General features: G+C 39.8%; 1 protein-coding gene and 1 pseudogene across 4 annotated transcripts in view; one reads left to right on the forward strand and one right to left on the reverse strand.

Moving 5' to 3' along the window:
- SMG6 (SMG6 nonsense mediated mRNA decay factor) overlaps window positions 1–25,649 on the forward strand; it is a 231,850-nt gene that overhangs the window by 148,530 nt on the left and 57,671 nt on the right. The window lies entirely within an intron of this gene.
- Window positions 9,469–10,896, reverse strand: LOC118025203 (annotated as a pseudogene).

The following is a 25,649-nucleotide window of genomic DNA, read 5'->3' on the forward strand; positions in this document are numbered from 1 at the left end:
GTCATCAGGGTCAGGGTATTTGTTCTAGTATGTGTTTTTGAAGCTAGAAAGACATTTGTCTGTATTATCACCACCTCTGGGGCCCTCTTCTGGAGCTTCTTTTCTGTCTTCCCTGTCAGGCTAATAGTAGACACTTAAGAGAATTTTCCCAGTCCTGAACTGAAATATGTCGATCTTAGAAATGCCTAGAGTTGTCCAGGCAGATGGAGCAGGCCAGTAAATTGTTGAGTTTTACTTCTTGAGACTGAGTTAGCATTGTTGAGCGGTATCAGTCCTTCATGAGAAGTTAAATTACCTGCAGTATCATTTTAACCAACTTCCCATCCCCCATCATGAAGATACTAATTCCTCAACTTGACAGATTGCTTTTTTTTTTTTAGATTTTATTTATTTATTTGAGAGAGAGAGAGAGAGCACAAGCGGGGTGGGGGGCAGAGGGAGAGGGAGAAGCAGGCTCCCCACCAAGCAGAGTGCCCAACGACATGTTGCTCAGTCCCAGGATCCTGGGATCATGACGTGAGCAGAAGGCAGATAACCGACTGAGCCATCCAGGCACCCGGACAGATTTCTTATTTTGACAGCTTTATTTACTATACCAAGCCTTCCGTGGTTAGTAACATTGCTTCAGGCCATTTCTTTTAGTTTAATCTTCTCCTAGGAGCAGAACTTGCCTGTTTCTCGACCTGTTTTATTTAATTAGAACATACTAGTCTTATATTGAATATATAAGGGCTTATCAAGAAGGATAATTGAACTTCTGATGTCTTTTTTTTTTTTTTTAAAGATTTTACTCATTTGAGAGAGAGAAAGCACAAGTAGGGGGAGTGGGAGAAGGAGAAGCAGACTTCCCGCTGAGCAGGGAGCCCGATGTGGGGCTTGATCCCAGACTCTGGGATCATGACCTGAGCCAAAGGCAGACGCTTAACCAGCTGAGCCACCCAGGCGCCCAAACTTCTGATGTCTTTAGACCAAAAAGCAAAAAAAGAGTCTGTCCTTTTCAGGGAAGTAATCATCTTTTGTGCATTTTTTGGTGGATTCACTGAATCCAGTCATTCTGGTGTGTTCAGTAAAGCTTTACCTGAAGGATGTTTGTCTCAGAACTGTGTGTGTGTGTGTGTGTGTGTGTTTTGAACAAATCTGCTTATTCCTCTGAAAAGAAGGCAATAATTACTCAAATCCCAAATAGGGAAATATGGGGACTCTCTAAGGATGTAAGGCAATCAGGAATAGGCTAAGAGAAAGCATTTTTGCACAGGTATTATGAAGAAATGAGATCAAATAGGAATGAGGAAATGACAATTTCCTCCTCTTTCCTAGAGCTCATTCTATAGGCTGCACTGTCCAGAAGCAGTAGCCAGTAGCCATGTGAGTCTATTTAAATTTAAGTTATTTAAAATTAAGTAAAATTCAAAAGTCAATTCTTCAGTCACATTAGCCACATTTCAAGTGGTTAATAGCGACATGGGAGTAATGGCTACCATATTGTCAAGAGTAGGTAGAAAAAATTTTTATCATTGCTAGAAGTTTTGTTAGCTCTGCTTTGCGGTAAAGTCCAGAAGTATGACTTGATTATTAAGATTAGGGACTGGGGCGCCTGGGTGGCTCAGTCGTTAAGCGTCTGCCTTCGGCTTAGGTCATGATCCAGGGTCCTGGGATCGAGCCCCGCATTGGGCTCCTTGCTCAGTGGGGAGCCTGCTTCTCCCTCTCCCACTCCACCTGCTTGTGTTCCCTCTCTCGCTGTGTCTCTCTGTCAAAAAATAAAAATTAAAAAAAAAAAAGATTAGGGGTAATCACAGGAAGAATATAGAAAGGGAGACATTGGGATTTGAAGGGCAAAATTCATCTAATTAACAATGAATCAGGATCAGAGATAGTGGACTCCAAAGAATGGGACATAATGAGATTCCTATCAAGATAATTTAGTCATGTATTTTACAGGATTCAGGATACAGGGTATTTATTATCTCTCCTGAGTGATCAGCTTTCGTGATCTTCTGTAAGAACCTCTCATAGTACAGTGTCTATTCCTAGACTTTTTCTAATCCTTTTCTAAATCTGTATCTTTGTGTTTCTCATTGATCATTATCACACCTGCATTTCCTTTCTGAGTGTCTCTTGTTTCCATTGATAACAGTTACATCATCGTTTTAAATCTTTTTTTTTTTTTTTTAAGGTTTTATTTATTTGGGAGAGAGAGAGAGCATGAGAGTGGGGAGGGTCAAAGGGAGAAGCAGACTTCCTGCTGAGCAGGGAGCCCTATGCGGGACTTGATCCTGGGACACCAGGATCATGACCTGAGCCAAAGGCAGTGGCTTAACCAACTGAGCCACCCAGGCACCCACATCATCATTTTATATAGTGCTGTTATGATGTGTTATTTCACTTGATTCCCACAACTCTCTGAGATATTTTTCACACTTAAAAAGACTATTTTATCTGCAGTTGTATAATAATAATAGGTCAGAACCCAGATATATCATTAAGTTTGAGTGAATGTGAACCCCATCTACAAAGTCCTACACACACAAAGCTTTATTCTCTCACATCACAGTCCAGAAATGGACAGTCCAACGCTAGTGTGAGGGCTCCACCAAGTGAGGCCTCTTCTGGCTCACTACTCCAGTATCACAGGATGTGGCCCCATCCTGGGTTGCCTGCACAGCATAATGGAGGAGGAGGACAGAAAGGATCCCCCTCACACTTTTAAAAAGATTTCTTTGAGGTTTTACATAAAACTTCTGCTGACGTGTCAGTTGCATGGCTGCCTTAGCTGCAGAGAAGGTTGGAAATATAGTAGTCACTTAGTCAGACAAAAATGTACCCAGCTAAAAATCAAAGTTCTTTTACTGAAGAGGAGGAAACTGGGTACTGGGAAGTAACTGGCAGTCTCTGCCCCAACAGGCATTTTGAGTTTTGGTCTACTGCTTTCCCACTGTTTTGTGTTGTCTCTGTTTCATTGGCTAATGATTTAGTCATCCAAGTCTCCAGGGCAAGCAGTTTTTTTCAAAGAATTAAGCATGAATGTCCCTCTCTTCCAGATGAGTAATTAAAATAAAAGCTACCATTTATGGGGGTGCCTGGGTGGCTCAGTCGTTAAGCGTCTACCTTCGGCTCAGGTCATGATCGCAGTGTCCTGGGATTGAGCCCCACATCGGGCTCCCTGCTCGGTGGGAAGCCTGCTTCTCCCTCTCCCACTCCCCCTGCTTGTGTTCCCTCTCTCACTGTGTCTCTCTCTGTCAAATAAATAAAATCTTTAAAAAAAAAAGCTACCATTTATTGAGGGCTTGCTGTGTCTTAGGTATTATTCTAAGAGCTTTACATGTATGAAAACATTTAATCCTCACAGTCCTATTCAGTAGGTACCATTATTAGCCTCCGTTTTATATTTAAGAAACTGAGGTATAGAACCATTAATTGACTTGCCCAAGGTTACACAGGTAGTAAATGCAGTCAGAATTCAGGCCCAAGAAGCCTAATCCCAGAGCCCATTTGAACCACTGTTACTCTACAGGGCCTCTTAAGAAAGTGCCATAATTACCTAAAGGTGGGTGGTAGCCTTCACCACAGCCCCGGGGGGAAGAGCCTTTCCAGATACCCACTACAGGCATGCCGTTCTCCTCCTCAGGATTAGTCAGGAACTGTGTTAAAAGCAATAAAAGAGGGCTCCACCAAGTGAGCCTGGGGCGCCTGGGTGGCTCAGTTGTTGGGTGGCTGCCTTCGGCTCGGGTCGTGATCCCAGGGTCCTGGGATCGAGTCCCACATCGGGCTCCCTGCTCTGCGGGGAGCCTGCTTCTCCCTCTCCCACTCCGCTGCTTGTGTTCCTGCTCTTGCTATCTCTCTCTCTCAAATAAATAAATAAAATCTTAAAAAAAAAAAAAAAAAGCAATACATTTGATGTGTCTTCTTGTTTTTCCATTCCCTGTTCTCTTTCTTCTTCTGTTTTTTTCCTAAACCTGAACCTGGAAAAAGGGATTAAGTGACATGCTTTATTTAGGTTTTTAGAAAGTTCATATCCCTGACTCATGTTGGAACTTGAATGAGATGGTTGTGCTGGGTAATTAATTAGGTGTCTGTAGAGAATCCAGAGGCTTGAAGTTTCTATATCTTGTTAATAGAAATTTTGTTTCCAAATACAATTTTGTATTTTCTCTTCATTCCCACTCTCCCTGCCTCAGTGTTCTAGTTGTAGCTGTGGCCGGTCTCTTCCACATGGACGCCTCCCGGAGATTGGTACTTGAACTTATAGCAGTATGTAACCTGGGCTTTTCTGCAAGAGTTAAACATTTCCCCTTAATTTATGCTGATAGGCTTGACTCCTAATGTTCATTTAACATTAGATATTTATTGAGCACTTACTGTTTGCCAGGCACTATTCATGTACGAGGAATTCTGTGGTAAATGATACAGATACTCTCTCTTACCTTATGGACATTACGCTCTAGTTAAAGGGAGACAAAGAGTAACCAAGTAAAGAAATAAGCTAAATAGGGGCACCTGGGTGGCTCAGTTGGTTGAACGTCTGGCTCTTGGTTTCTGCTGGGTCATGATCCGCAGGGTCGTGAGATCAAGCCCCGAGTCTGGCTCCATGCTCAGCAGGGAGTCTGCTTGGGATTCTCTCTCCCTCTTCCTCTGCCCCTTCCCCTGCTTGCTCACTCTCTCAAATAAATAAATATTTTTAAAACCCAGAAATAAGCTAAATAAATTCAGCTTATGTTAAATACCAAGAAGGAAATAAAATGGCGCAATGTGATAAAAGACTGACTGTGGAAGTGCATAGAATCTATCACATAACCTGTTCTAGCACCTACAACTTGGAGCTATAGTTTTATTAGCACCCTTAAAGTAGAAGAACTGACGGTGAATGGTGGTCGTAAGCAGAGGCTGACCTCCACCCTTATGCAACATAGAACTATCTTGGCAAGTGATCCTGGTCTCTGCTCAGTTGTTAGAGGGTTTTTTGTTTTTTAAGAAATCGTTACATAAAGAAAAATAGAATAGTTAACAAACACCTGGGTACATTCCACTCTTTTTTTTTTTCAAAGATTTTATTTATTTATTTGACAGAGACACAGCAAGAGAGGGAACACAAGCAGGGGGAGTGGGAGAGGGAGAAGCAGGCTTCCCGTGGAGCAGGGAGCCTGATGTGGGGCTCAATCCCAGGACCCTGCGATCATGACCTGAGCCAAAGGCAGACACTTAATGACTGAGCCACCCAGGTGCCCCAATTCTACTCATTTTTAAAAGAAATAATACAGGGGCACCTGGGTGGCTCAGTTGGTTGAGCATCCGACTCTTGATTTCGGCTCAGGTCATGATCTCGGAGTCATGAGATTGAGCGCAGCATGGAGTCTGTTTGTCCCTCTCCCTCTGCTCTTCCTCCTCTCTCTCAAGTGAATGAATAAGTAAAATCTTTTGAAAATAAAAATAGGGCACCTGGGTGGCTTAGTCATTAAGCGTCTGCCTTCGGCTCAGGTCGTGGTCCCAGGGTCCTGGGATCAAGCCCCACATCGGGCTCCCTGCTCTGAAGGAAGCCTGCTTCTCCCTCTCCCACCCCCCCTGCCATGTTCCCCCTCTCACTGTGTCTCTCTCTGTGTCAAATAAATAAATAAAATCTTTAAAAAATTTAAAAAATGAAAAGAATAAAAGAAATAATGCATTATAGATATGGTTGAAACTCTTTCTGTATCCCTCTTGGATCGCATTTCTCTTTCTCCTTCCCTAAAAGTAACCAGTATCCTGAATTCATTATATTTGTGTATCTTTGTAATATATATATCTTAAATACAATATAGTATTATTTTTGCATGTTTAGACTTTATACGCATGACATACTGTGATTGTCATCTCCTTTGCTTTTCTTACTCAATATTACAGCTTCTAGATTTATCCAGGATGTGTGTAGTTGTGCTTCTTTAATTTTAATTGATGTATAGTAGTCCATTATATGAATATACCACAATTTATTGATCTGTCTTACAGATGCATAATTTTTATTTTTGCCAAATCGATGGGTTTTAAGTCCTATCTTGTTTTATTTTTCATTTTTCTTATTAGTAAAGGGGTTAAACATTTCTTCATTTATTAATTAGACATTGGAATTTCCTCTTTGAATTCCATGTTCATATTCTCTGCCCATTTTTCTCTCCTTATTTCTTCTGATTGCTTCTTATTTATTTGCAGGTTTGATATGAATCCTTTGTCAGCTATGTGTATTGCAAATCTTCCAATCTATAGTTTATCTTTTAAATTCATTTATAATGTTTTCATTTGTATAGAAATTCTTTTTCTGACAGATTTATCAGTTAGTTCCTTTATGCTTTATATCTTATTTAAGAAATTCTTCCTAGATGTGCATATAATATTGGCCTGTGTTGAAACTGGGTGGTGGTAATCAGATTTACTTGTACTAGTCTCTACTTTTTTGTATGTTTGAAATATTCCAAAATTTAAAAATTTAAAATAAGTCCACTGGAATACATTTCATAGCAAATGTGCTTTAAGTTTTATTGTATAGAACAATCAATTGCCCTAATAATAGGCCAAGGCTTGTAATTTGGTGGGGTAAAGAGTTACTTTCATCTCTATATAAGATCTGTCATTTGGTCTTTTTTTAAAAAACCACTTTGTTGTTAGGTTAAACTTGTCAACAAGAGGAATTACAATTCTATCTGGGCGGGGGTGGGGTGGGGGCGGGGAAGAGAGCCTTATCTACCCTGAGGTCACAAGGAATATATACCTAGATTTTCTTCTTCTTAAAGTTTTATTTTACTTTATACATTTATATCTTTGATCTGTCTGGAATTTATTTTTGTAAATCAGGTTTCCCTATATGTGGGTCAGTTTCATGGTTCTTTGTTCTGTTTCATTAATCCATTGGGCCAGTCATTACCACCATTATGGTTTATAAGTCTTTAAAACTAGGAGGGCAAGTCTCCACCTTTTTCTTGTTTTATAGAAATATCTTGACTCGGGCGCCTGGGTGGCTCAGTTGGTTAAGCGACTGCCTTCGGCTCAGGTCATGATCCTGGAGTCCCAGGATCGAGTCCCGCATCGGGCTCCCTGCTCAGCAGGGAGTCTGCTTCTCCCTCTGACCCTCCTCCCTCTCATGCTCTCTGTCTCTCATTCTCTCTCTCTCAAATAAATATAAATAAAATCTTTAAAAAAAAAAAAAAAGAAATATCTTGAATCTTCTAGTCCTTCTTCCAGATGAGATCAACTTTTCAAATTCCAGCAGAACCTCTGTAGGGATTTTGTTTGTAATTGTATTGCATTCAAAGATTAATTTGGGGAAAATTGCCATATTTACAATATTAAATCTTTCTATCCATGAACATGATATACTATTAATTTAATTCAGGTCTTCTTTTATACCCTTTCAGGATATTTTATAATTTTTTCCATAAAAACACTTACACCTGTGGGGCACCTGGGTGGCTCAGTCAGTGGAGCATCCGACTCTTGATTTTGGCTCAGGTCATGATCTCAGAGTCATGGGATCAAGCCCCACGTCCGGCTCTGCGCTGAGCACAAAGTCTGCTTGAGATTCTCAAAAAAAAAAAAAAAAAAAAGTCTGCTTGAGATTCTCGTTCTCCCTCTACCCCTCCCCCCACATGCTCATGTACTCTCTGAAATAAATTTTTTTTAAAAATAGTTGCACAGCTTTTGTTACATTTTCCAGTTGACTATTAATGGTATAAATATGAGTGCTATTTTTTCTTTTGAGCTTCTACCAACTCTACTATTATTTGTTCTGGAAATAGTTGCCATAATAAGAGAAATCTTTACTTTGTTTCTGACCTGAATAGCAATGCTTCTAAGCTTCTAAAGCTGCTATATTGCCATTGAGTCTTTTTTTTTTTAAGATTTTATTTATTTATTTGAGAGAGAGAGACAGAGAGAGCACAAGCAGGGGGAGGGGCTGAGGGAGAGGGAGAAACAGGCTTCCCACCGAGCAGGGAGCCCAATGTGGGGCTCAATCCCAGGACCCTGGGATCATGACCTGAGCTGAAGGCAGATGCTTAGCCAACTGAACCACCCAGGCACCCGCCATAGATTCTGATAAATATCTTTTATCAGGTTAAGGATATGCCCTTCTATTCCTGGCCTACTGAAGTTATTTTTAATCATAAATGAATGAGGGTTAAATTTTATTAAATATTTTTTCTTCATCTGGTGATAATCATGTGATCTTCCTTTTTTGACCATTAATGGGGAGGGGGGCGCCTGGCTGATTCGGTCAGTTGAGTGTTTGACTCTTGATTTTGGCTCAGGTCATGATCTCAGGGGGTTGTGGGATCAAGCCCCACATCAGGCTCCATGCTCAACACAGAGTCTGTTTGTCCCTCTCTCTCTGCTCCTCCCCCTGCCACTTGCACTTTCTCTCTCTCTCAAATTAAAAAAAAAAAAAAACACTTTAAAAAATAGGGATATACATTAATAAATTTCTAATGTAGAACTATCATTTCCTTCCTAAAATAGCTCAGTACTTAAACTTATTCTCCCATCCACAAAAAGAATATATTCTTGACCGTACTTTTTTCATGGGAGATACGTTATTTTTCATTTATTTTCTTAGTGTTTTTATTATGCCTGCCTGCCATTTATTCTTTCATTATTTGAGCGACAGCTACGTGTTTATACCATTCATTGTGCTAAGGGAATGAATACAAGAGAGGAAACCTGAAACAAATATGAGTATGCGGCTCTAAAAGGAAAACCTTACCTTAGTGAGGATTTATGGGAAATCAGTTTTAAAAGTATTAAAAAATACTTTATACTTAAAAAATGTTTTGTTTTGTTTTGTTTTGTTTTTCCCCTATGTGGAAATAATGCAAACATTTATTTTCTATATCAGACAAGAACACAGCTAAGTAATCCAATTCTACTGCAGCATTATAAAAATCATCCCTTCACCACCGTGTAAGATTTAAATGCATCTGCACAAGGGTGCACACTATATAAAAGGAGTAAGGTTGCTGCTGCCCTGCCAAGCACTTCCGGTCCCTACCCAGGTCCTACTGCAATACTGGTGGTCCCAATGGTTTTATCCAAATAAATTGTGTTTAAAAAATAAAGCATTTAAGAAGACAAGTCAAAATGCCTCAGAAACCATATCTCCAACTCAAACTTCATCTATTTAAATGTTATATTTGCATCCCACTAATAAACCTTTATTTCACTCAAACTGAGCAATAAATCTTCCACACTGAAATATCTTCCTTGCCTAATTAATCCAAAGGAAAAAAACTGAAATGATTAGTAAAGAAAAATGTAGGGACTAACACACCCTTTTAATATGTTTTTAAATATTTTTAAGGTTTAAAAGTGTTTAAAGTTTGTAATTCCTAGTAGGAAAACATTATCTGAATGACTACCCTAATGGCAAGCCACTATAGAATGTTTCAGTTGCATATGGGGCAGAGGGGTAGGGATTCTCTTCACAGCTCCCCAGCTTTCTTCATGAGAAAGTCAGAGGTACACTGGTTTGTATTATTGCGACATCCATTAGGTGATCGTTGCTTTTCCTTCAGCAAGGGCTTTATTTGTCAGAAGGGCATTATTATGTTTGACCTCCAAATTTGGATGACAATTTACTGATGAGATTCATAACCTTTGGATTGCTCTGATATTTTGACATATTCGCTGGGTTCTGGGCCACATCCTGGAAGGCCACCATAACTTCTGGATCCTGCATGGCTGCGAGAACCTCTGGATCACTAAGAATTTCATTGAGCCCAGGCATTCCTGCCATTCCAGGCATCCCCCCTGCCATTCCAGGCATTCCTCCAGGAAAATTACCAGGCATTCCCCCAGGAAAGCCACCTGGGAAAGAGCCATACTGAGCTCCTGATTGTTGTCTGGTTTCTTCCTCCCTCTGGGCTCTCTCATGTTCTTCCCGAGCCTTCTTAACCCTTTCTATTCTTTCTTTGATCTCTCGCTCGTCACGTTTTCACTCATACTTTCTCTGATGTTCAGCAATTTTCTGGGCCCTCGGTTGAACTTGTTTCAGCATTGCGCTAGCATCTTCATCGTAATCCAGTTTACAAGCAAGGGCAAGATCATGTGCTGCTTCTTCCCAATGGCCCAGAAGTCTGTGTGCTTTCCCTCGCCACTTATAAGGCTGAGCTGAATCAGGATTTATTTCAATAGCTCTGTCACAGTCTCGAATGGCAGCATTTGGCTTCTGTAATTTGATGAAGACACTGGCTCTCTTGGCATACAGAATGGCCAAGCGAGGATTCAGTTTGATGGCATCTGTGAACAAGTCAATGGCTTTCTGTAGTTCACCATCATTTAGGGCATCAATGGCAGCCACTTTTTTATCATTTGCCTGATCCATCATTTCCTCGGTTATCTCTACATTTTCATCTCCCATTTCTTGAGGGGCATCAGTGTCTGGTTCAATCACACCTTCATTGTCAATTTCTAGATCACTTTCCTCACTTGATGGTTCGTCTGTCTTTATGTTTTCCTCCGCCTTTTCTTTTTTTTTAAAAGATTTTATTTATTTATTTGAGAGAGAGAATGAGATAGAGAGAGCATGAGAGGGGGAAGGGTCAGAGGGAGAAGCAGACTCCCCGCTGAGCAGGGAGCCCGATGCGGGACTCGATTCCGGGACTCCAGGATCATGACCCGAGCCGAAGGCAGTCGCTTAACCAACTGAGCCACCCAGGCGCCCCCCCTCCGCCTTCTTACTATCTGTTTTTTCTTCCTTGATATTGTCTTCTGATTTAGTTTTATGAGTGGCAGGTGGTATTTTACCCCCCATGCTCTCCACCCACTCCCGCAGGAAGCACATTTCCTCGGTGTGCAGAACGCTCGGATCCTGCTTACACATTTTCACGAAGGCCCGAAGCTCGCTCACTTTGCGGGGGTCCATGGTTCAGAGGCGGTGAAAGGCGGCAGGCGCGGGTGAGGTTGCGGCCCGATTCCAAGCCCGGGTACTAGCTCAGCGTGATCGTAAAAAATGTTTTTATATAAAAATAAAATGTTGGGGAAGAGAATAGCATGACAGATTTGGAGGTACAAAGGACTAATCTGGTGGCAGCCTTTAGGAGGGGAGGAAAAGTACAAGCAAGAGGCCAGTTAGTAGTGTAATGTCTAAGATTATATGAATGACAATCTAGTTCAGACTACCATCCATAGTAACAAAAGGGAAAAGGTGGATATGAGGGCACCATTACAGTATGACTTGGTTATTTGTTTAAATATAACTAGGTTAAAGGAGGAGAGAATTGAATATTTTTACAAAATTTTGAGATTAAATAACTAAAAATTTTGAGCTACTGTTGATTAAAATGGGGAAATTGGAAAAGGAAGCCTTTGAGGATACATGTTTGAGGTTGGACACTCCTAAGGAGATGATGACCACCTCTGCACAGCCCCCAGGATATTATCATATGCAGCTGAGTGAATACTTTCTGGTGACGTCAGTGTGATGAAAATGATAAATCCTTTTGAGAGGCAGTGTGATACAGAGGTGGAAAGAACAGAAAGTTCAAAATCAAGAGTTTGCATCCCAACCCCATTAATAAAACTATGGACCTTAGTTTTTACACCTAAGAAAAAGGAATACTACCACCCCCCATCAGTTGTTTTGAGTATTAAATGAAATGGCACTTGTGAAATAATATTGTAAACTTTCAAATTTATACTATTAAGGGAGTTTACAGTGGTTAGAGAGGCTGTTGGGTTGAGTAGGCAGGACAGTGGTGTGCTGGAATGAGGGATAAGGCAGCTAGAGGCAGCACATAGGGCGGTGCTACTAAAAACAGGATCGGGTAGTCTTTAACGTCATTCTAGAGCAGCGCTGTTCAATAGGACTTTCTGCAGTGACAGAAATACTCTACTCTGCATTGTGCAGTATGGTAGCCACCAGCCACATGTAGCTATTGAGCCCTTGAAATATGGCTGGTGTAACCTGAGGAAATGACTTAAAACATTTTTTTAATTGTGGTAAAATACACATAACATACAATTTACCATTTTAACCATTTTTAAATGTACAATTTAGTGACATTAAGTACATTTACAGTGTTGTACAGTCATCACCACTATCCATCTCCAGAACTTTTTCATCATTCCAAACAGAAACTCTATATCCATTAAACAAAAACCCCATTCTCCCCCTCCCCAGCCTCTGGTAACACCTAGTCTACTTTCTGTCTCTGTGAGTTTGCCTGTTGAAAGTACCTCATACAAGTGGAATCATACCATATTCACCCTTTTGTGTCTTGCATGTTTCCAAGGCTCATCCATGTGTCAGAATTTAGTCCCTTTTTGTGACTGAGTAATAATCAAATGTATGTATACACCACATTTTCTTTCTTCATCTGTTGATGGACACTTTGGTTGCTTTTATGTTTTGGCTACTGTGAATAGTGCTGCTATGAATATTATGGTGTACATAGTGATGTGTCCAGTATCTATTTGAGTCTCTACTTTCAGTTTTTGGGGGTATATACCTAAGAGTAGAATTGCTGAATCATATGGTAATTCTGTGTTTAAATTTTTGAGGAACCACCAAACTATTTTCCACAGCAGCTGCATCATTTTACATTTCCACCAGCAATGCACAGGGCTTCCAATTTCTCTGTGTCCTCCCCAAAAGAGTATTTTCTGGTTTTCTTCATAATGGCCATCCTAATGGGTGTGAAGTGATATTTCATTGTGGTTTGGGTTTGCATTTCCCTAATGACTAATGATGTTGAACATCTTTTTACATGCTTAGGCCATTTGCCTATTTGGAGAAAAGTCTTTTCTAGTCATTTGCCTATTTTTGAATCAGGTTATTTGGTTTTTTGTTGTTTAGTTGTAGGAGTTCTTTATATATTTTGGGCATCAATCCCTTAGCAGACACATGGTTTGCAAATATTTTTCTCCCATTCAGTGGGTTGTCTTTTCACTCTGTTGATAGGGTCCTTTGATATGCAAATGTTTTTTATTTTGTATGTCTATTTTCATTTTTTATTACTTTTTAAAAATTAAAATCTTTTTCTTTTATTTTTTATTGAAGTATAGTTGACACACAACGTTACATTAGTTTCAGGTGTACAACATAGTGATTCAACAGCTCTATATGCTGTGCTCATCACAAGTTTAGCTATCATCTGTCACCATACAACACCATTACAGTACCATTGACTATATTCCCCATATTGTACCTTTCATCCCCGTGACTTATTTATTCCATAACTGGAAAGAAGCCTGTACCTTCCATTTCTTTTCATTCCTTTTTAGCCCATCCCCCAACCCCTTCACTCTGGCAACGACCAGTTTGTTCTCTGTATTTGTGAGTCTGTTTCTGCTTTTTTAATTTATTTTTTTGTTTGCTTTGTTTTTTAGTTTCCACATATAAGTGAAATCATATGGTATTTGTCTTTCTCTGTCTTATTTCACATAGCATAATACCCTTGGTCCATCCATATTGTTTCATATGGCAAGATCTCATTCTTTTTAATGGCTGAGCAATATTCCACTGTAAATGTATACCATATGTTCTTTATCCATTCATTTGTCGATGGACACTTAGATTGCTTCCGTATCTTGGCTATTGTAAATAATGCTGAAATAAACATAGGACTGCATATGTCTTTTCAAATTAGTATTTTTGTTTTCTTTGGGTAAATGCCCAGTAGTAGAATTACTGGATCATATGATATTTCTGTTTTAATTTTTTGAGGAACCTCCACACTGTTTTCCACAGTGGCTTCACCAATTTACATTCCTGCCAGCAGTGCATGAGGGTTCCTTTTTCTCCATATCCTCGCAAACACTTGTTATTTCCTATCTTTTTTTTTTTTTTAAGATTTTATTTATTTATTTGACAGAGACACAGCGAGAGAGGGAACACAAGCAGGGGGAGTGGACGAGGGAGAAGCAGGCCTCTCGTGGAGCAGGGAGCCCAATGCAGGGCTCGATCCCAGGACCCCGGGATCATGACCCGAGCCGAAGGCAGACGCCTAATGACTGAGCCACCCAGGCGCCCCGTTATTTCATACCTTTTTGATACTTGCCATTCTGACAGGTATATGGTGATATATCATTGTGTTTTTGATATGCATTTTCCTAATGATTAGTGATGTTGAGCATCTTTTCATGTGTCTGTTTGCTATCCGTATGTCTTCTTTGGAAAATGTCTATTCAGGTCCTCTGTTTTTGGGGGGGGTTTTTTAAGATTTTTTTTTTAATTTATTTATTTGACAGAGAGATAGCACAAGTAGGCAGAGCGGCAGGCAGAGGGAAAGGGAGAGGCAGGCTCTCTGCTGAGCAGGGAGCCTGATGCGGGGTTCGATCCCAGGAGCCTGGGATCATGACCTGAGCCGAAGGCAGCCGCTTAACCGACTGAGCCACCCAGGTGCCCCCCTCTGTTCATTTTTTAATCAGATTATTTGTGGTTTTTTGGTGTTCAGTTGTGTACATTCTTTATATGTTTTGGATATTAACCTCTTTTTGGATATATCATTTGCAAATATCTTCTGTCATTCAGTAGGTTGCCTTTTCATTTTGCTGATGGTTTTCTTCACTGTGCAAAAGCTTTTTATTTTGGTGTAGTCCCAGTAGTTTATTTTTACTTTTGTTTCCCTTGCCTGAAAAGGATAAATCCATTTTATTTATTTTATTTTTTATTTTGTTGTCCATGTTTTTGGTGTCAGATCCAGGAAATCATTGCCAAATCCAGTGTCATGAAGATTTTTTTTTTTTTTAAGATTCTTTATTTATTTGTCAGAGAGAGAGAGCGAGAGAGAGCAAGCACAATCAGGGGGAGAGAGAGGCAGAGGGAGAAGCAGGCTCCGAACTGAGCAGGGAGCCTGATGCAGGGCTTGATCCCAGGACCCTGGGATCATGACCTGAACCGAAGGCAGACGCTTAACCGACTGAGCCACCCAGGCATCCCAAGTGTCATGAAGATTTCCCCCTATACTTTCTTTTAAGAATATTCTGGTTTTAGCTGTTACATTTAGGTTTTTGATCCATTTTGAGTTCATTTTTAATATGCTATTAAGGTAACGGTCCAACTTCATTCTTTTGCATAGGAATATCCAGCTTCACCAGCACCATTTGTTGACAGCTATCCTTTCCCCATTGAATGGTCTTGACACCTTTGTCAAAAATCAATTGACCATATAAGTGAAAGTTTATTTCTGGGTTCTCTATTATGTTCTACTAGTCTGTATGTCCTTATGACAGTACCACACTGTTTTGATTACTGTAGTTTTGTAGTAAGTTTTGAAATTGAGAAGTGTGAGTCCTCTAATTTTTATTCTTCTTTTTAAAAATTGTTTTAGTTATTTCGAGTCCCTTGAAATTCCATATGAATTTTAGTATCTTTTTTTCCTGTTTCTGCAAAAAATGCCATTGGGATTTTGATAGGGATTGCATTAGATCACTTTGGGTAGTATTGTCATCATAACAATATTAAGTCTTCCAATCCATGAACATGGGATGCCTTTCTATTTATTGAAACTGAACTTTTAATTACATTTAATTTTAGGTAATTTAAATTTAACTTTATACAGCCACATGTGGCTAATGGCTACCATATCAGATAGCATAGCTCTAGAGAATCATCCTCAGATTTATTTTTCTTTCTAAAACATTGAACTACAGTAGTATCTACAGAGACTTCGTAGCACCTGAATCATCATTGGTCTCAGGATAACTGCACCATATGGAAAGCATGGTTAGACCTGCATACAGGATAGTTTAGGTTCCTCCAGGTGATCTCTGTCTCCTTCTCTGTTTTCCTTTTGGAAATGCCTGCCTTCCTCTGGAACCAAAGAGAACCTATTGCTTTCAGAAAATCAGCAGAAAAACTCTGCCTCTGTTAGAAATGGAATTTCTTCTGCCTTTTCCTATTTCCATATAAGCAGAGACCATGGTACCCATATTTTAAAAGAAATTCCCTCTCTAAATAAAGATGACTATATTAAGGCACTTATACTTTATTCATCACTTTGTTCTTATGGGAACAACAACAAAAATGCCTTTAGGCATTGTTGTACATCCGGTTCCATTTTCAAATGATAGACATTTAGGTTGTCAAACTAGGAAACGCCTTACCCTCTCCATTTTTTTTCCTGCCAGGTAAGAAGTAATGATAAGATACAAAAAAGGTGGGTCCTTAGTATTCTTCACAACAGTTTCCCTGCCTCCGTGCTCCCTAGCATCTCTCTAAAGGCTCCCTAGGGAGTTCTACAAATCTTCTTGGAGTAAACAAGAAAACTCAAAGTTGGGAGTCTTAAAACCAAAAGGCTGTCAGACACAGTTCTCTAGGAAGAATATGCCTTTGGCCTTAGACAGTCAGGAACAGTGGGTTTGTGGTGGTTTGTATAAACATTCTGTTATGACTCTCCTGCAGAGGAGTCCTCCAATCAACTCTTAGACCAAAAATGGAGCTTGTATGTCCTGGCCTTCCCATAATCACTCTGCATCAGCTTCTCCTGAAAAGAGGCTGAAACATCTGTGTGTATTCAGAATTAGAGACTAGTTCAACAGCTACCCAGTTCTCTAAAAATGATTTCTCCACCTTATTGCCATATAGTCTACACCCCACCCTCGTTCTCACCCCTCTCCTTGTACAGAGATAAATTCTTTATTACAGCATTTGGGTTTTCCCACACTGGAATTGACCTATCACCACCCTACCAAAATGGCTGTACTAACCACTTGGGTGTTCTGGTATCAGAACTTAGAAGTGTCCCAACTGTCCCACCCAGCCTCCTCAGCTCTCTTCTCTCTCCTGGATTGTTATGCTGGAATGATACTCCTCTTGGATTTCAGTGTGTGCAGTCTTATTTGGGTGGAGCCTTGAGCTGTTCACAGGAGTGCTGGTAATGTCTGGCCTTCAGCGCTGCCAAAGGCAAAAAGCTGGCCTTGTCTCAGTTTAAAGCACATAGTTGGATTGCTGGGCCAGTGTTAGATGGAGGGTGGGGTGAGCAAATACCATTCTCTTCCTACTGTGTTTTCAGGAAATGATTACAAAGCAGCTATAAGTGCGAATGAAGTCAAAAGAATGGATTGGCACCCTACCGCCCCCCCCCAAAAAAAAACAGATGAACACACACACACGCACACACACACACGCACACTCCTACACTCCTTCTTTAAGTTCCATCCCAGATCCACACCCTTATTGTTCTGCTGGACTTAACTTTGCTACTATTTCAGAGCAAAGAACCTTGTTAAACTATCTCCATTCTCTTCCCTGGAAGAGAACTCAGCCATAGTCTGCTGAACGAGAGCTGAACTTCCCTTTAGGCAAACTGTGTGTTCCACTCCCTGTCCTCTCCCTTCCCAAGAGGAGTGTGGGCAGAAGCATATAGACGGGAGGAATAATCAATGCCAAGATTTAATCTGTCTGTTAGAGAGTGGGGTTTTCAGAACTAGTAGTAAAATTGTTTGCAGAGACAGTTGTCAGTTAAAGGAATCTCTGTCCCATCAACATACTTCCATTCCTTCCTTCCAGCTGCCTCTTTCCCTTTCACCTGGTACCTTTGTGGGGTTTCAGCCATATGGCTCTTAATGAATCTTGTCTGAAGTGTCTGAAAGTGGCAGGTTGTGCTGTGCAGAGCACAGTACCCCTGGGTCTGTCTCTCCGTCTCAGCAGCTGTTTGCCACTGACCAAGGTGGCGACTGAGCCTGTGTGTGTGGCCGGAGTCAGTGATGAGACTCCCACCCAGGCCTGGGGAAGCCCTCAGCCAGTGTGGTTCCTGTGGCAGCTGCCAAATACGCCAGAGCTCTTCGTACCTTCAGGGCTGTGGTGTAACAGCCAGCTTTATGCGGTGGCATTGTTTACTGTTGGTTGACTTGACTTTTCTGTCCCCACCCTCTGTGTTTAAGGGAATTTGGCCATGGCTCAGTAGAAAAGAAGCTGGCATTTGCAGAGTGGCTTCCTGCTGCCTCTCTTGGAGTAGGAGCCAGGACCACCTTCCATCTCTGCCTCCCTACCCGTGTGGCAATGGCAAGAGGCCCCTCTGTGTTCAGCCTCCCGTTGTGGGGTTTCAAGTTGCCTAAGATCAGGACACGGCTATCTGCCAGGTTATCTGCCCAGATAAACATTTATTGTTTACAGGGACGTGTTTCAGCTGCTCTGGCTGATCCCACTGGTGAGATCTTCTAGTTTCTTGAGGTTTTTAAGCCAGTATGTGGGGCTGACATCCAGACACAGAACTAACTGCTGGAGCTGCAGAGACTCTAAGTGACCAGCTTAGCTTAGCCATTGCCTCCTCTCTACCCAGTGCAAGAGCCAAATTTATCTCTCAGTTCCCAGTCCTGCCTCCAGGGTATTGAAACTGCCTCTGCATTTTGAACATTTCTGGCCTTTAGAATTTGGGGGTTTATATAAGAGCCAGTGTTATGACACAAGCAGCTGAAGACTTCTTTTAGGTGGCAAAACCAGCATTCTGACACTTAACATGTTTTCTTTAGTAGCTAGTGAGGCAACTGTTTAGGGAAGGCAACAGGGATAAAGAGATTTTCTTTAATCCGAACAACATGTCCATTGCATCCAAAGGTACATTGTCTTTTTATTTTTTTAGTGATATAACTGATTTCTAACCTTTTATTATACTACAAAGTTGAAAGAATTTTACAGTGAACTCACTTATCCCTAGCATCTAGATTCTGTCATTCTCATTTTACTATACTTGCTGTATCATGTATCTATACATGTCTCTCTCCTTCCATCATCAATTTCTTTCTTTTTTTTTTTCAATTTTTTTTAAGTAATCTCTATACCCAACATGGGACTCAAACTCACAGTCCTGAGATCAAGAGTTGCATGCTCTACTGACCAAACCAACCTGGCGCCCTTTTCATCAATTTCTTTTTGATTTATGTCATCAATACATTTTCTCTAAATCCTTCAGCATGGTATGTATCATTAGCTAGAGTTCAGTATTTGTTTATGGCTCTCTTTTTTTGAGGTAAAATTTACATAAAATGAAATGGACAAATATTAAGTGCACCTTTGCTTTGTTCTGACAAATGCATGTAACCCAAAAACCTATCAAAATATAGTATCTTCTTGGGACGCCTGGGTGGCTCAGTCAGTTAAGCGTCTGCCTTCGGCTCAGGTCATGATCCCAGGGTCCTGGGATCGAGTCCCACATCAGGCTCCCTGCTTTGCAGGGAGCCTGCTTCTCCCTCTGCCTCTGTCTCTCTCTGTCTCTCATGAATAAATAAATAAATTCTTTAAAATATATATATATATGTAGTATCTTCTTATTCTGATCCCTTATATCCACCTAAATCCCCAGAGGCAGCCTCTATTCTAATGTTTTCCACCATAGCTTAGATTTGCCTTTTTTAGAACTCCATGTAAATGGAATCATATGGCATATACTCTTTTTAGAAAGGCCTCTTTGATTTAATATACAGTTTTTGAGATTCTTCCATGTTTTTACATTTATCAGTAGTTTTATTTGTTTCTTTTGCTGAGTAGTGTTACATTTTATGAATATGAGACAGGTGAGCCATTCTCTGATGGATTGATGGACATCTAGCCTATTTCCACTTTGGGGCTATTATGAATGAAGTTGCTATGAATAGTTCTACACAGATCTTTTTGTGGACATGTGTTTTCTCTTGGGTAAATGCCTGGGATTGGAGTTGCTGAGTCATAGGGTAGATGTATGGGGTTTCTTTATTGGAGACTCCTAGACCTTTTTCCAAAGGTGATTGCACCATATTACACTCCAACAATGTGTAAGAGTTCCTGTTGCTCTGCATCCTCATGGTAGTTGCAGGGGCTCAGGAGTCGACAATATATTGTTTTGGCTTTAATTTGCATTTCCCTGATGACTAATATAGAAGTTGCCTGTTTTTTCATCCCCTTACTGGCCATTTGTATATCTCTGTGAAGGGTCTTTTCATATATTTCGCCCATTTTCTTTAATTGAGTTGTTTTATTGTTACCGAGTTATAAGATATCTTTATGTATTCTGGATACAAGTACTTTGTCAGATATAGGTATTGTGAACATTTTCACGCAGTCCATGGCTTGCCTATTTATTTTCTTAACATTGTCTTAGTGAACAGAAATTTTTCATTTTAATAAAGTCTAGTTTATCATGTCTTTCTTTTATGGCTTTTACTTTAAGAGAGTGAAAATACCCAAGTCTCATACACTCTCTCTCCTGCCACCTCCACCTCCCCCCGTTTCTCTTATTATTAACATCTTGCATTAGTGTGGCACATCTGTTATGACTGATGAGTGGATATTGTACATTATTATTAACTGAAGTCCATAGTTTACATCAGCATTCATTCTTTGTGTTTTTTCAGTTCTCTGGATTTTGACAAATGTATAATGACATGTATCCACCATTACAGTATCAATACAGAATAGTTTCACTGCCCTAAATATCCTGTGCTCCACCTATTCATCCCTCCATCATCTATAGCCCCTGGTAACCACTGATCTTACTACTGTCTCTGTAATTTTGCCTTTTTGAGAATGCCATATAGTTGGAATCGTGTAGTGTGTAGTCTCTTCAGATTGGCTTCTTTCACTGAGCAATATGCATTTAAGGTTATTTTTGTGGCTTGATAGCTCATTTCTTTTTTATTTTTTTTTAAAAGATTTTATTTATTTATTTGAGAGACACAGAGAGAGAGCACAAGCAGAGGGGAGAGGCAGAGGGAGAAGCAGACTCCCCACTGAGTGGGGAGCCCAATGTGGGGCTTGATTTCAGGACCTGGAGATCATGACCTGAGCCAAAGGCAGTTGCTTAACCATTTGAGCCACCCAGGCACCCCAGTTCATTTCTTTTTATTCCTGAATAATATTCCATTGTATGGATGTACCACAGTTTGTTTATCCATTCACCTATTGAAGGACATCTTGATTGCAACCAGGTTTTGGAAATTATAAATAAAGCCACTCCAAATTATGAATAAAGCTGCTCTTTTTAGGTGCAGAATTTTGTGTGAATATGTTTTCAGCTCCTTTGGGTAAATACCTAATTTTACCCAAATCTGGAAATTGCTAGATCATATGGCAAAACCATGTTTAGCTTTGAAGAAACTGCCAGACTGCCTCCAGAGTAGCTATACCATTTTGCATCCTACCAGCAATGAATGAAAGTTCCTGTTGCTCCACATCCTTACTAGTATTTGGTGCTAAGTTTTGGATTTTAGCTAGCCATTCTGATAGCCATGTAGTAGTATCTTGTGTTTGTTTCAATTTGCAGTTCCTTAATGGCTTATGATATTGAGTACCTTTTCATGTGCTTGTTTGCCATCTGTGTATCTAGTTCAGTGAGGTGTTTTTTCAGATCTTTTGCCCATTTCATTGGGTTGATTGTTTTCCCATTATTAAGTTTTAAGAGTCACTGATGGATTTTTTTTTATTTTTTTAATAGAAGTCATCTTTTTTTTTTAATGATTTTATTTATTTATTTGTCAGAAGGGGAGCATCAGGCAGAGAGAGAAGTAGGCTCCCCACTGAGCAAGGACTCTGATATGGGACTCGATCCCAGGACCCTGGGATCATAACCCAAGCCGAAGGCAGACACTTAACCAACTGAGGTACCCAGGCATCCCACTGATGGATTTTTAAATGTTTAAACAACCTTGCCTTACTTGAATAAACCTTGTTCTCTATATTGGATTTGCCAGTATTTTGGTAAGGATCTTTGTGTTAGTGTTCATGAGAGATATTTATAATTTTGCTGTTGTCCTATCTTGTCAGGTTTTGGCATTAGAGTTATATTGACCTCATTAAATGACTTAGAAGTGTAACTTCCTGCTCCTCCATTTTCTGGAAGAGTTTATGTAATATTGGTGTTAATTCTTCCTTAAATGTTTGATAGAATTTACTGGTAAAACCTCCTTGGCCTAGAGTTCCTGTGGGAAGCTTTTTGATAATGAATTTCATTTATTTAATGTATGTAATTACTCATATTCTCTGTTTTATCTTGTATCAGTTTGGATAAGTTGTAGGTTTCAAAGAATTTGTCCATTTCATCTAAGTTTCAAACTTGTTGGTATAAAATGGTTCATAATTCCTTGCTTTTATTTTGATATCTCTAGGATCTGTAGTGATGTATAGGTGATTTAGAAGTGTGTTATTTCATTTCCAGATACTTGGAGGTTTCCTGGATATCTCATTGTTATCAATTCCTAATTTAATTCCATTGTGATCAGAGAGCATTATTCAGTCCTTACAAATCTATTGAGACTTGGTTTATGGAGCAGTACATTTCTCTCTTGAAGAACATACTGTATGTATATGAAAAGAATGTATTCAGTGGTTACAAGGTGTAGTGATTTATAAATATCAATTAGATCAAGGTGGTTGATGTATTCAGATCCACTGTGTCATTTTTTTTTAGATTTCATTTATTTGAGAGCAAGAGAGAGAGCAAGCACAGGTGCCCAAGCAGGGGAGAGGGGTAGAGGGAGAAGCAGACTCCCCGCTGAGCGGGGAGCCCAACACGGGACGTGATCCCAGGACCCCGAGATCATGACCTGAGCCAAAGGCAGACACCTAACTGATTGAGCCACCCAGGCGCCCCTGGATCCTCTCTGTCTTTACTATTTTATCTAGGTTCTCTATGAGTTTTTGAAAGAGGAGTGTTAGCATCTCCAAGTATGATTGTGGATTTTTTTTTCTTTAATTCTGTTAATTTTTGCTTCCTTTATTTTGGTGCTCTGTTACTAGGCACATACACAATTATGATAGTTTTATCTCCCTGATGAATTCATTGTGAAATGTCCTTCTTTTATCTCTGGTAATACTTTGCTTTGAAATCTATTTTTTCTGGTATTAATATAGCCCCTCCAGCCTTCTTATGTTTATTATTTGCATGGTATATGTTTTCCCATCTATGCGCTTTTAACCAGTCTGTGTCTTTATATATAAAATGTGTCTTTTATTGACAGCATATAATTGGGTCTTACTTTTTAATCCATACTGACAATCTCTTCTTTTTAATTGAGGTAATTTAGTTTATTAACATTTGATGTAATTATTCTTGTGGTTGAGTTTAGACTTACAGTTTTGTTATTTGTTTTGTTTGTCCCTCCTGATTTTTGTTCTTCCTTGTTGTACCTTTTGTACTTCCTTTCCTGATTTCTTCTTCCTGAATTCCATTTTAGGGGCACCTGGGTGGCTCAGTTGGTTAAGCGTCTGCCTTCAGCTCAGGTCATGATCCCAGAGTCCTGGATTGAGTCCCACATCGGGCTCCTTCCTCAGCAGGGAGTCCACTTCTCCATCTGCCCCTCCCCCTGCTTGTGTGCTCACTTGCTCTCTCAAAAAAATAAAATCTTTAAAAAAAAGGAATTCCGTTTTAACTTACTCATTGGCTTTTAGTTAGATCTGTTTATAATTTTTTTAGTTTTGGCTCTGTAGATTATAGCAGACATCCGTAACTTTTCAGTCTAATTAGAGTTACTATTGTACTAGTTCTCCTAACACATAAAAACCTTGTAACCATACAGTCCAGTTACGAGTAGCTCTGTATTTTATTATTATGGTTGCTATATAGTATATACCATAACATACATACCTATGTAACATATTATACATTATAAACCCCACATGACAATGTTATGGGGTTGTTTTGTTGTTTTTGCTTCAAAGACATGCAAACTTTATTCCCACTAATTTAATATTAGAAAACTTTTTTATTCTATTTTATTTATTTATTTGACAGAGTATAGCGAGAGAGGGAACACAAGCAGAAGGAGTGGGAGAGGGAGAAGCAGGCTCCCCAGTAAGCAGGGAGCCTGATGCAGGGCTTAATCCCAGGACCCTGGGATTATGACCTGAGCTGAAGACAGACGCTTAACTGGCTGAGCTACTCAGGCACCCCAATTTCACTTATTTCTTTAAAGATGTCTGGATGTAGAAATTTTTCAGTACCTGGGGCACCTGGGTGGCTCAGTCAGTTGAACCTCTGACTTCCGATCAGGTCATGATCTCAGGGTTCTAGGATAGAGCCCTACGTTGGGCTCCCTGCACAGCAGGGAGTCTACTTGTCCCTCTGCCCCTCCCCCTGCTCATGCTCTCTCTCTCTCTCAAATAAATAAATAAATAAATAAATAAAATCTTTAAAAAAAACCCAGAAAAACCAAAAAAGAAATTTTTCAATACTTCAGATATGTCCATCCATTGTCTTATGACATATATAGTTTCTGGTAAGACAGCAGCCATCATTCAAATTGTTGTTCATTGTATCCAGTGTGTCATTTATCTCTGGCTGCTTTCAACATTTTCAGTAGTTTGACTATTTAATGTCTAAGAATAATTTTCTTTGTATTTATCCTGCTTGGGGTTTGCTATATTCTTGAATATAAATTGTCTTTTACCAAATTGGGGGAACGTAGACATTATAACTGAATAATAATATTTTCTTTTCTGATCCAAGCTCTCTCTTTTGCTTCTGGGATTCAGTTACACATATGTTAGGCCTTTAGCTATTGTCTCCCAGATCTCAAAGGCTTAATTAATTTTTTTTTCTCTCTGTTCTTCAGATTGGCTTATTTCCATTGTTGTGACTAAATTTACTCATGTCTTTCTCATCTCCATTTTCTTTAAGTCCATCCAGTGACTTTCTTATTTCATATATTGGTGTGTTTTTTTTCATTTCTAGAATTTCCATTTGGTTCTTTTTCATAGTTTCTGTTTCTCTGCAGAGATTTCCTATCTTTTCTCTTATTTCAGTCATTTTCCTTTATTTCATTGAACATAATTATGATAACTTCTTTGCCAGTCTTGCTATTAATTCTAACATTTGTGTCATTTTGAAGTTGGTCTCCATTTACTATATTTTCTCTTGAGAATAGATCACATTTTCCTATTTCTTTATATATTGAGTAATTTTAGATTTTATCCCGGAACTGTAAATGTCATGTGGATTCTGTTTTATTCTTCCAGAGAAGGTTGATGCTTTATTTTAGCTGGCAGTTCAGTTGGTTGGACTCAAACTGCAAGTCACACATCCATTCCATTTGTCTGGTTTCTTGACTTACATTAATTCGTTTATATTACATTTAATCTGTGCACCATTCAAAAGTCAGCCAGAAATTTAAGCGTTAGGTGTATACAGAATATGGGACCTCCTCTCTGATTCCCTCCTTTATATGATTTCCTCACTTTCTAGCAGCTATGATTGTCCCAAACTTTGCCCTCTATAAATAATTGTTATTTGAAATTCAAATTTAGTTGAGTGTTCTACATTTTATTACTATTTTTTTAAAAGATTTTATTTATTTATTTGACAGAGGGGGGAGACACAGTGAGAGAGGGAACACAAGCAGGGGGAGTGGGAGAGGGAGCCCAATACGGGGCTCGATCCCAGGACCCTGGGATCATGACCTGAGCTGAAGGCAGACGCTTAACCACTGAGCCATTCAGGCGCCCCTTGCCCTCTATTTCTTTACGCTATTAAAGACTAGATTTTCCCACAGAGTTTGAGCAGTCCTGTATGGGATACCTTCCGTAAACCTGTAAGTTGGGAGGAGGAGGTAAAGTTAACTGTCCCAGCTCCTTCTTCTGAGTATTGGTACCCCTTTTGAATCTTGCCTGTTTTTGTTCACCTCTCTAGGGCCTTCTTATAATTTTGCCCTGAGGGGGCGCCTGGGTGGCTCAGTCGGTTAAGCAGCTGCCTTCAGCTCGGGTCATGATCCCGGGGTCCTGGGAT

The sequence above is a fragment of the Mirounga leonina genome, unplaced genomic scaffold (genome assembly GCF_011800145.1).
Source record: "Mirounga leonina isolate KUSES-001 unplaced genomic scaffold, KU_Mleo_1.0 Mir_200, whole genome shotgun sequence".
In the NCBI taxonomy this organism is placed as follows: Eukaryota; Metazoa; Chordata; class Mammalia; order Carnivora; family Phocidae; genus Mirounga; species Mirounga leonina.